This window comes from Vanacampus margaritifer, chromosome 18, assembly GCF_051991255.1.
Source record: "Vanacampus margaritifer isolate UIUO_Vmar chromosome 18, RoL_Vmar_1.0, whole genome shotgun sequence".
Classification (NCBI taxonomy): Eukaryota; Metazoa; Chordata; class Actinopteri; order Syngnathiformes; family Syngnathidae; genus Vanacampus; species Vanacampus margaritifer.
The window spans coordinates 9,479,649-9,490,307 of NC_135449.1; the positions used below are offsets into that span (position 1 = coordinate 9,479,649).

General features: G+C 40.9%; 1 non-coding gene across 1 annotated transcript; it reads right to left on the minus strand.

Moving 5' to 3' along the window:
• Positions 1 to 1,423: 1,423 nt before the first annotated feature.
• On the minus strand, positions 1,424 to 1,496 carry trnar-ccu (transfer RNA arginine (anticodon CCU)). Its single transcript has one exon. It is a non-coding gene; the product is annotated as a tRNA-Arg (tRNA).
• Positions 1,497 to 10,659: the final 9,163 nt, after the last annotated feature.

The window sequence follows — 10,659 nt, forward strand, 5'->3', positions numbered from 1 at the left end:
ACATTCTTTCATATCTATTCACTCCTGCTGGGGGAAGAGCATGCAGGCTTTTATTGCCATTTGAGCATGAGGTGGACGTCAACAACAGATGGACGAGATGGAGTGGAAAACCTTTAACAATGGAAAGTTTGTGGTCACTTTTATCCCGAGAAGTCTTTTACATGTATGTAACCTACCGGTGATGGTCTCAGCATGCAGCCCGACACCCGCCCCCCTTTTTTTTAAACACTTTCACTGATGGCCATAAACATCCACACAAAACAACCACAGCATGAATGGCGAGTGGACATATGGTTTGTCAAAACAAAGGAGGTTCATTTTTCACAACAACAAAAGGAAATACATTTTATAAAGCAGATTTTTTTTTTAATGCAGTATCCACTATCACACCGAACCAACACTGATCAGACTTTGTGACCTCTGTGATCACAAACATATAAAAGTGTACAAAAATCATCTTCAGCAAAACACAATATCTGATTACAGACACCAATATCTGATCACCTGTGCACAAACTTTACTAAATAAGACACAACATGGGGCTTGAACCCACAACACCGAGTTAAGAGATCCTGGTTGACTTGAAACTTGAAACTGAAATTTTAAACATGCTATACTTCCACTTCACACTCAACTCAATCTTAACAGCATGTCCACTGGTCAAAACACTGAGTACCTGTAATGAGACCTCCCTCCCCACCACTCCAATAAAACAGCTTCATGGAATAACAGAGACTCCCCCCCCCTGCTTGTGTCTGTCATTGCCCCATTTCACCCGCCCTGATTTACAAGCGGTCCCACAGGCTTGCAGTGCCATCTCTAATCCCAGAGGAACGAGCGTCGGAATGGCGGCGGAATAGGACGCAGACAGCGCCGCATAACTCCCGAGCAGAAACAGATGCGCCGGCGCTGTCCTGTTTGTAATTGATTTTCAAGGGCGACACTCTTGTTGTCTAACGAGCCTCCGGCTGGCGCCCTGTTGCTTAGTTGAGCACGGGGCGTGCGGAGAAAAAGAAAAATCTTAGTCTTCTTCAGGACATATGTTGACCATATGCAGCTGGTGCTGTCTACTTCCTGGACGCGTCCGATTCTTCCTGGCGCATTCTTAAGGCTAATTTATAACTCTGGCCCGAAACCCTAATCTAAAAATTTAGGACTGCTTTTAAATTTTAATCTAGCCTTGGAATTTTACTTTGAATTCCTAACTTGAACTTTAAATCCTTAACCCAGTCTTGAAACCATACTGTGAAACTTACATTACGTTACACACTAAGCTGCTTAGAAAACCCCAACTTTAAACTCTAACCTTGACTTATTTGGAACCTAAAACCTAAAAAAATTAACATACTAACCTAATGACAACAAATTCATAAAATTTTCTAGAAATCCATTAGTGACGACTAAAGCAACGACGAAAAGCCAACACCCCAGATGGGACTCGAACCCACAATCCCTGGCTTAGGAGGCCAGTGCCTTATCCATTAGGCCACTGGGGCACTCAAACCAGCAAATATGGATCCTGTGAACACAGTCTACATGGATATTTTGAAGCCAATGAACCCTCAGCTGCCAGGCTGACGCCAAGCCCCTCTGGATGGACAGCAGGTATTCTCAGGCCCCTGACGTCCGCCAGTGTTTATGCGCTATCGCAGAGGCTAAGCTTGTAATTGGTCACAGCTCATCCATCATATCGGGAAACCCCCTTTCACCCGAGGCCTCATCCAAGATTGAGTGGGCCTTGTGGAGTGGACTCCGAAAAAGGCCTGGAAGTCTGCTTTGAGACAAGGAGGTCAGTTTGTCTATGGTCTTTGGTTTGTGGGTCCACACGCAGCGCTCGGTTTTGCTGCGTCGTAAACAAAAGCGTGTACGCTCAAAAGGACTGCATCCAATTCCCAGCAGCAACTGGGGATAATAAGCCGTGTCACCCCCTGTCGTAAATCTCCCAAGCGCGGTGGCGGTAGCTTTCCGCCTAGGTGAGAGTAAATAGGCCTCGCTCAGTCGCACTTGCCTCCCCTCTCGTAAATCCTGCGTTGTCTCTGCGCGATCCCAGAGGAGGGGTGGACAACTTTGAAACCCTAACCCAGGCCAGAAATCCGGATTCCAAACATGAGACCCTTATTTGAAACCCTATGTGTCACTCGGGTTTTAATTATCTAAACAAACTTTAAACCGTTAAACTTTAAACCTGGCTTGAATTTTTTATTTATTTTTTTTATTTTTTAGCACATCAACACATTACAACATAAAAAAGAAACATTCACCCCTCCTAAAATATGAGCATTAAAAAAAAAACTAAAACAATTCTCCCTGATTTTTCTCTCTGTTGCAAAGTTGAAGTTAAACAAATTAAATGGTCAAATCACTGCAAATAAATAAATAAATAAATGATTTAAATGTTCTGTCTGTAAATAAAATATTTGTGGTTGTAAGCATTAAGGGACCAAAAAAGAAGTTATTGAATTCATTGTGTGTGTGCTTTTATTATTATTAATTGGCCAATTAAAGGATCTTTGTGCAGTTTGTCACCTTTTTTTTTTAACTCGTGACTGCCACCCCTGGCCCAAAGCGTAACTGCAGCATCTGTGTCAGTATGTGCACGATCTTAAAGCGACAGCCACAGTTGACAAACAAAGACAAGACTTCAAATGAGGTAAGAAAAACTACGCCCCTCCCCTCCCCTCACCAAATAAACTGTGGAGTGTGAGGGTTCGCACACTCTACTATAAAGGCAAGATAAAAGCTGATAGATGCAGTCAGAGTAAAACAGTCAGGGCTCTTTGTACTCATCTGGGCATTGGTGGAGCATGCATGATGTAGAAACGGCTTTAATATTACCTTTTTAAACGGCAAATGTCAGAATTGGCCTAAAAAAAATTCCATATCGGTCGGGCCCGACAAGGAATCCTAACTTCCAACACTAACCCTGACTTGAACCCCAACTTGCAAACCTGAACAATTAAAACCAGGCTTGAAACCCTAATATTAAACCCTAACCCAGGCTTGAAACAACTAACTTGCAACCTTAACCCACGCTTGAAAACCTAACTAGAAAGCCTCAATAACAACCTTATCACTGTCTTGAAATTTTAATTTGTAACCCTAACTCAGGCTTCAAACCCTAATTTGAAAACCTACTTTATAGTCATAAACCAGGATTGAAAGTTTACCTTGCAACCCTAACACTTGATTCAAAACTTAAATTGAAATTCTAATTGTTAATCCGTGTGTCTTGAGACCCTAATTTAATTACTTTCAACCCAAGCCAATCTTAAAACAATAACCTGCAACCCTAACTTGATTTGAAACCCCGACTTTTGCTTGAAACCCTGGTGGTGGATGGAGTCAATCTGCAAAATGGACTGTGACTTCCACCTGACCTGTTCAAATGTCTGCGTGGGAGCCTTTTTTTTTTTACCTTCTTTGTAACCCAATCAATCAATTATTTGGTCATCTGAAATATTTATCCAGACACTAGAGATTCAATGGAAAATCTGCAAAGGATCAAGTTCAGCAAGTTGTGTCCGTCAAAAGGGCCAAAGAAATCCCAGTCCAGCCCCGGTGAATCAATGATTGCAAAAGCAGACATTAAGAGACAATTCCTGGTGAAGACCCCCCAACCCCCCCTACCCCGCTCTGTCGGACGTTTATGGCTTCACGGGAGGAATAATGTCCCATTGACCTAATCATAACCCATAACCTAATCCGGCTGTGTACTTCTCACCCTGCTATAAATCCACTTTACATTGCCGGGAATCTGCGTCTCCATCTAAATTGAACCCAATTGACTTTTTAAACTTGAGGAACGACAAGAAAACCGCATCATAAAAAAAATCTTGAAATATTCTTCCTCGCTCATGTTATAACTGAAGAGGCGTGTTTCTTTTTGCACGGTTCCGTTTCTTCTCTTCCAGCGTCCTTTCATCGTGATCACTCTGCCATACAAACCGTCTGGAAGCTCAACTATATTTGGATTTTTATGTCCTTTTCCATGTTCAAGTGTTGGAAGACGTACCCCCCCCCCCCCTTTTGCGCACTTCACAACAGTGCTCCGCCCACATGCATGGACAAAAACTCAAATTTCTCATGATTTAGCTTTGCCCGTCTGCTGAGTACATTCCCAAGCTTTTGTGAGCCAAGGCACATATTTTACATCACAGAATGCATGCATTTGTGGCAATTTCAAATATTTTGGTGCTTGAACTCAACGCTCCCTTCATATATTTATCAGTTGCCATCTATTTTGTTCAACAATTGTGACGTTTGTCACCTTTTGATGATGTAACGGCGTGGCCTGAGCGTCAAGACACATACATACTATACTGTACATATCCAATTTATATCCACATGCAAAAGAGGCCTTGGTTGGATTTGGAATTGTACTGTAAAAAATCTGAGGCATATCAGCTATTGGCAGAATTATTTGGATAGTGGCCGATTTGAGTCAACCATTGATGTCTATTTGGCCACGTTTAAAGGCAAATTTTCCCTGATTACAGTTGTTATTGTGATATCCCAATATACAGTAATGATACAGTATTAAAAAAAATTTTTTTTTAGCATTACATGCTTGGTTAGGCATCAAATTAAAGGAAAGATATCAATGTATACTGTATATTGTTGTTGTTGTTATTTCGTAGCAATTGGATAAAATCTCTCAGGTGAGTCCGTATGAAGACCGCTTGGAAATGGTCAAAACGTCCCTAAAATGTCTGCTTCTAGCTAAAATGGCAGACTTCCAGTGTCTTTTTTTAGCGGCAGTATTAGTAGTCGCTGCATCTTCCTATCTATCTGCACGCTTGCACACATATATAATTACACATTGTCACATGGGGTGACCAAGACAGTATAAGAGTAAAAAACATTTTGGATAGATTAGACCTTCTTCCGCATCCAGCATAAAAAGGCTCCACAGATGTGTACTCAGTCTTTTTGGCTCAACTGAGAATAAATACAGGGTCCTGGTAGTTACTATTAGCATAAAGTTGTGAGCATTAAAGATAAAAGGATAGGGTGACATTTCCACCTGCACTTTTCAAATTGGTACCATGACCCGGATTCTAACCCGGGTTTCTGAAAATGGCTTTAAGGACTGAATTGTGATAGTTTTGTTCAAGAGACTTAAATCATTGTTTATCACTTTTTGTCTTTCAAAAGACCTCGGGGTTGTTTGCTGAAGCCTGTAAGTTCCCATTGGCCGGAATTCCATGCTTGTTTACGACGCAGCGCCAATCCCGACGTGAAATCCTCGCTGCAGACATTTAGCACATGTTTTTTCCTGTGTTGTGGCTTTGTGTGTAGTGTGTTTGTGTGTGTAGGGTGACCAGCTGGAAACTTGAGCCAATTGGATTCATGAAGGGCTTCTTTCATGTCACCCCTTTCTCATACACCGCCTGACTTGAATTGTGCTTCTTTATGCCAAACGTTTTCTCCCGGTAGCTGGGAATGTTTGATTTTTTTGTGTGTGTGTCAAACATCTCCATCATTTTTCATCCAAACCAAAGGTCCTGTATATGCTATAACTGCCTCATAACACTGCCTTATTTTTTTCTCCCTTTGGTCACAACTTTTTAGGACATTGGTTCCACATGGAAAAGTCATCATCCGGCACTTGCGGCACTAGTCACAGAGACGGAAGACGAAGGGGGCGGGAAAAGATGGACATTCCGTACGCTCTGGAATGCTGGGATACTTTACAGGGCCGTTGTGATGGTCACCGCACGTGTGGTGCATTTTAACCGCCGGCGCTCCCGTCAAAACAAGAAACTGGCTCGGTCTGTGTCGAGGTCGGCATCTGGAGACTTCTGGAAGAAGATACAGTGCGCGTTTGTACGAAGGTGTGCCTGCCTGCCTGCGTGTGGTGAAGATTACGGATACATTTCCAAAATTCTGTGTGTCAACAAATAACAGGAAGGAGAGGTCATGCATCGGGTTAACATGCATCAATGAGGACCTTGTGCAAGTAATGCAAATGTAAGAAATACGAGGATGTGTGTTCCTGTTTTACGGCATTTGGGGTGAGGACGGGCGGTGCGGCTTCGACTTCAGGTGTCAAACCAAAATGACGGACTTTCTGTGTCTTTTCAGGCATGTGTTCTTGAGACTTTCCTGCGGGTCTACTCATGATAGGCATGACCATTCAATTCTAGGTTGCTGAGTGAAATTCAACAACATTTTCAAATATTTGCTGATTTATTACATCAATGGAGTCCCTAGAAGAATTTTGATGTCCATCATCTCTTGCTTGTGAACATTAGCACTGCCCTGCTCATACAAAATAAACTTGTCAGCAATCAAATGCGTTCGAATGGGGTTCTTTGAGTGTGTATATTTTCTCCCGGAAACCAAAACACGGAATAATGTTGGGATTGCCGTGAAAACGGCAAGCAATAAGTGGCTTTGGAGAAGAAGAATGAAGCCCAATGTGTGCCGTAATGGATGCAGGAAATGGATAGTTAGAGTTAAAATTAGGGCACAGCTCACCCATATTTGTAGAGATTAGCCTTCTGAACGTCTGACACTCTCTTTCATCCTTTTGAGACGTTGAGGAAATGAGGTAACGAGGAGTCAGTCGAGGACAGATGTGCTGAAGGAGACATTGTAAGTATCATTTTCACATTATATGTTGCAAAAGCAGTGATTTATTAACATGTACATGTTACCAAAGGAAACCTCGGAAGTGTTCAGATTTGAGGTGTCAGGCGATTAAAATTGGTAACCGTAGTTAATCGTATGATAGTAGTTAACTCACGATTAATCACAAATTTTATATCTGTTCTATATATATATATACACAATAAAATGTACAATAAAATATATTTTTCTAAGTTTTTATACTCTTGTTAACATAAAAGTGGAAAAAAATGAGTCTGATATGGATTTGTGTTGAGGTCATTTTTCTGCCGCTAGATGGCATAATTGTATTTATAAGACATTGGTGACAGCTCAGTACATTTTTCTTTCCATATTAAGCTAGCTAATTTTTAACATTAAGTAAATTGTGAAATTTTGCAAATTTTTAAGATTGCAAAATGCACCTTGACCCCAGTCTCCACAAATATATGCATTATTATTAAATTTATTACTACTAAATTTTGACATTGATGTGTCTGCTGCATTGTGACTAAAATTCCCCCAATAGCCTACGGGCTTTTCAAGTAAGGGGCGGTCATTAATCGCGCGTTTAAAAAAATGAAATCAAAATTATAAAATAATTTTGGCATGCCTAGTTAAGATCAAAACTTGGTTTGAAATTTTTCATATAATTTGCTTCTTCTATAACCAGAGGACAAAAATGCATGTGATTAACTTAAAGCTCAGATTTTTTTTATATAAAAAAAAAAGTGACATTCAATATCAAGGCCATATATTTCTGAGCTCGACTAACACCTCTCCTTCAACGCTGAATCATCACTTTTATTATTGTCATTAACAAAATGAGAGCCGATCAATATTTTTATGGACACTTAATGACAGAGAACATTTGGCAGATTAAAATAAAGAGATTTTCTTTGGCGGGCACCAAAATTGCCCATGGAGGCAAATGAAAATTTGCAAATGTGGTGATATCACAACATGACTTATACTTTCAGGTATCACTGAAACCCGCGCATTAGCAGCCATGCTAATAGCTGCGAGGTAACAAAGGAACACAAGATATGGACAGAATCGCCTCTGCATTCGCTGTGGATATTGATCACGCTGACCAGCGTCAAGCGCTTCTCTCACATGCCTCATGAATAACTCGGACGCTTTTCCTCATGTTTAATTCATCCGTGGGGAAGCCGTCCACATGTGCGCTAACTGCTCACTGCTCGTCGCTTTTATTGGACTTTTATCGCCGCTCAGAGGAAAAAAAGCGCAGCAGTGTGTGTTCCCGGCGCGATCATTAAAAGAAAACAAGTGCGTCAGCAGCGGACGGACCCGCAATTTCTCCATCACGATCATCTTCGATTAGACTTAATTGGATTATGTCAACACGTTAGCATATCGTTTTTAGGGTATGTTTATGCAACAGCTGCCTCGTTAAAAACGGCCATATTTTTCCTAAGTGGTTTTAATAAGCTTTATGTACAGATGACAAAAAAAAAACACACACACAAATTGCTTCTACTTGTTTTTACTGTTTATATGCAGTCATTTTCAACAATGGGATCTTATTTTGGGGCTGCTTTGATACTTAAGGGCCTGGATTTATTGATATTCTCGACAAAATATGAATACGCTACTCATTTCTTAATTGAAGCTTAACAGAAGATAAATGAAGGTGATTATATGCAACTATGTCTGTTTATGTCATTTTTTTTGTGTGTGTGGAAAACTCCCGACACGTCTCTGATGTGTTAGCTTTGCAGAATCTCCATGTTAAAGGAGCTAGCAATTACACTTCACATTGGAAACATTTTTTCGTGATCTGCGTCTTAAAGCATCCCAACCTCCACTGATTCTTTTCTGGGATATGTTCTACTCCTCCACATTTTTTCAATCAATCTCAAGCCCTTAATTGGCTACATTCTCTGGTGGGAAAGCACAGAAAGGAGAGAAAAGGGAGGAAGGACGGCCTCGGTAAACAGACGGCGGCGGGAGTGATAAAGTGTGTCCTCTTGGAGGGTGTCAGGGAAAGAGAAGTACTAATGAATCCAAACATGAGGCGAGCACTGGGGGTGGGGGGGCTTTCCACAAACACAACAAAACTGTTAGTACCCTGTGGAATTGAATGTCAATCCTGGATAATGCAAGAAAGAATCGAGGAATATAAAAAATGGTGGATGCATCTCCACTTGTCATGGCAATCCCTGGTTACTCCCCCTATTGGCTGCGAGCAGAATAGGGATGACGATGAAGTGCTTTGCTTTGATTTTGTTTGTCAATGGATGGATTTCTGGCTCGCCTTGGTTTTCAGGATTCATATGTTGGCCATTTTTGTATTTTTTTTATTTTTTTTAATGAGAAACAGTGTGTGAGAATTGGGTAATGAGTCAAATGCTGCGTCAACCTTTGGCAAGAATAGTGGGGTACCTTGGACAAGTCACCAATCATTTACAAGGCAATCGACAAAAAACAATTCATACTACCATTTACACGAAAAATTAAGTCTCCAATGAAAAGTATTTTTTGGAATCTGTGAGGAATCCAGAGCAACCAAAGAAGGCCCATGCCAGCATAGGATAAGATATGCAAACTCTATACAGAAAGACCAGATTGATCACTTGAACCCAGAACCACGGGTTCAAGACATGCTAACCAATAGTTCTTTACACATAAACAAACCAGTACGGCAAGCAACACTCACGCGGGATGTCTTGTCTGAGAGACAAACATTGTCGCTTATAAACATTTCACGCAGGAGCAGCTGCAAGACGCGAGGCAGCTGCGCCGCCGCTTGACGACCTCATTACAGCGCTTCTACTTCGTCTTCTTCTTCCGAACTGGCGCCGCCGTCAGTCTGATGAGAATCCGGCACTTACCTTTATTAATGGCAGCCCGTGCCCCTCCCCTCCCGCAACCCCGTTGCTAATAAAAGTTAACACGGTCGAGATGAGCGCCTCGCTACGTTTGTGTCGGTCATATTTCTACTAAGTCCAAACAAGATGAGTAAGTTGTCCTTGTCCAGACGCAGCCTGTATTAACGTGTCAGAGTATATTATTGATGGCTTGTCCGTCCCATGCTTAAGTTAAATGACGGGACGAGTCTTCGCTCCCCTTCTCCCCTAACGCCCTTCTTGCCGGGAAAACAAAAAGGGAACGCAACATGAAGGCAACTGACAAGCTATGGCTGGACATGTAAAAGGATAGTAAGCTAGTTAGTCAGATAAGACGAAAAAGGAGCTTAGTTAGGATGATTATGCAAAACAAACTACACAACTAACTGTGGTTAGTTCACATGATTAAGCCAAAGTGAAATTTTCTAGCATTATTACACAAAAACATACTGCACATGCATTTTGTTTGAACATTAGTTAGTAAAAAAACACACATTTAGATTTAACGTATGTTTGCTAGCATCGTTATGCTAACAAAATTACACTTCTTTGCTAGCATTTTTATGCAAAAAATTAGCTTAGTTACCTACTAGCATTAATAATACACACAAAATAAATTTAGTTTGCACTTAACATAATTATACAAAAAAAGCTTAGTCAGCTAGTTAACATGAATATGATAGAGGAACAAAGCCTAGTAACATAATTCTGTAGAAATTAAGATTAGTTTGTGCATTATGAATCTTAGTTTACTTTGTTAGCATGACTATGCAAAAACAAAGCTTATTTAAGTTATAGTGATTATGCAAAAACTTAACAGTAATTAGTTTTTTAGTACATTAGATAGTTAGCATGATTAGGCAAAAGCAAAGCTTAGTTTGCGACCAAGCAGCTAAACATCAGACAATCTGTAACTCATCCATGCCAATACAAATAAAAAACACTACGCCAGGTCATTAGCGTTAGCAATGAAGCCGCCGCCGCCGCTCAATGACCGGCATCGCTCACGGTTAAGTCGAAAGTAAACTTTGTAATCCCGAGGAGATTTACACTGCTGCTAATCCCACGTTTTGACTCACAAAGAATTTAAAGCGCCCGACACTAACCAAACAAGGATTAGCGCACATGAGAAAAGACGCTTTTAAAAAAGCGGTGCTTTAGAAAGTTGTGTGAAAGTATT